Source organism: Aristolochia californica, unplaced genomic scaffold, assembly GCF_029961685.1.
Source record: "Aristolochia californica isolate CCGP_79_NKW_82.1479 unplaced genomic scaffold, dmAriCali1.0.hap1 SCAF_4, whole genome shotgun sequence".
Taxonomy (NCBI): Eukaryota; Viridiplantae; Streptophyta; class Magnoliopsida; order Piperales; family Aristolochiaceae; genus Aristolochia; species Aristolochia californica.
In genome coordinates, this window is record NW_027182103.1 from 11,436,133 (window position 1) to 11,437,962 (window position 1,830).

At 43.4% G+C, this 1,830-nt stretch overlaps 1 non-coding gene across 1 annotated transcript; it reads left to right on the forward strand.

The window, feature by feature from the left end:
- Nucleotides 1–1,480: 1,480 nt before the first annotated feature.
- On the forward strand, nucleotides 1,481–1,587 carry LOC137964350 (small nucleolar RNA R71). The gene has a single exon (XR_011115547.1). It is a non-coding gene; the product is annotated as a small nucleolar RNA R71 (small nucleolar RNA).
- The last annotated feature ends 243 nt before the right edge of the window (nucleotides 1,588–1,830 follow it).

Genomic DNA, 1,830 nt, shown 5'->3' on the forward strand with positions numbered 1-1,830 from the left:
TAGGATGATAGGAATTTGGTTGGTCACATTGACTACTGGTTCTATATAAAGAACAATGAAATCACCCGGGAACAGAAATTTTTCCACTTTTATCAAAACATCTTCAACTATTCCTCGTGGTATTTTGACATAACGGTCAGCTAGTTGAAGTGTGATGGAGGTAGGCTTCAATTCCCCCAAACCTAATTGCTGGTACACAAGAAAGGAAGCAAATTCACACTTGCCCCTAAGTCAAGAAGAGCTCTCTGGATGGTATTTCACCAATGACACATGAAATTGTGGGGCATCCAGGATCTTTAACTTTAGGAGGAGTGTTGTGCTTCAGAATTGAGCTTACATTCTCAGTAAGAAAGACCTTTGTGTTAACATGTTATTTTCTCTTCTATGTACAAAGGTCTTTCAAAAATCGGGCATAAGCAGGGACTTGCCTAATAGCATCAAGAAGTTGAATGTTAATGTGAACCTTACTAAACAGTTGCAACGTTTCATGCATGCTATCTCCTTTCCTAGGTGGGCCCAATAATCTCAGTAGATAAGGAGCTGGTGGGACTTGGTTAGGGATCTGCCTGGCTATTGGTGGAGAACTTGGAGGTTCTTCACTCAATGATGTGTCCCCATTGCCATCCTTTGACTCCTTAGAATTAGTGGTCCCTACCCCATTGTTCAACTCACGACCACTCCTAAGGGTGGTTATGACTTTGGCTTGCTCGTGGTGGGGATTGGAACTCGACCCACTCTCGTGTGTCCTTTTGGGATTAGGAATGGTTGGACTCGGGAGTCTATTTTGTGCCTGTTCACTCATGTGGTTGGGCAACTGACTCACTTGTATTTCAATTTTAGCAATGGAGGAATGTGTATTATGCATGAATAGTTGAAGTGTTTCCTCAAGTGAAGGTTTTTGTGGAATCAATGGCTGTTGAGTGAAGTGTGGGCGCGGAGCTTGGGGTTGAGTAAACCCTGGAGGACCCCCAACCTGTGGGCCCTTGGACCATGAGAAATTTGGGTGCCTAGCCCAACCCGGATTATATGTTTCCGAAAAAGGATCATTCCGGTTTGGTCTATGAAAATTCTAGACTGCATTCAAGTCCTCAATGTGCTCCGGGTAGGATGAACTAGATGGACACATTTGTGTGGGATGAGATGAACTAGAGCATATGGCACAGACAGTAGATGGGTTAGGAGCAGGTGAACTCTTGGACACCATAAGGGCATAAATTTTTCTAGTCAACCCCTCAATCTTGTCCATGAGCATGGGTGTTTCACTAACCTCGTAGAGAAGCCCTCTTTTGGTTTCGTGGGATCTCCTATCAACATTAAATGACGAACCCCATGCTGAGATTGATCACTCAACGTTTCAAAGAAATCCCACACCCCACTAGCACTCTTACCCATCAAACTCCCACCACACGTTGCATCTACCATGGACCTAACCTGGGGTGTAAGAACTTGATAAAAGTATTGCACTAAATGCCATTTCTCAAAGCCATGATGTGGACAGCTACGAATCAAATCCTTCCATTTCTCCCAAGCCTCATAAAAGTGTTCACCCTCCTGCTGCATAAAGTTGGAAATTTCTCTCCTGAGGGCTGTAGTTCTCTGAATGGGAAAATACTTAGACAAAAAATTTGTGACTAATGTGTCCCATGAAGTAATGCTGCCCACGTCTGAGGAATTAAGCCAAGACTTGGCCTTATCCTCAACTGAAAATGGAAAAAGTCTTAACCAGATAGAGTCATCTGAGAAATTCTAGAATTTGAAAGTCGCACAGATATCTAAGAATTCCTTGATGTGGTAATAAGGGTCCTCCTTCTCCAACCCATAGAATGTAGG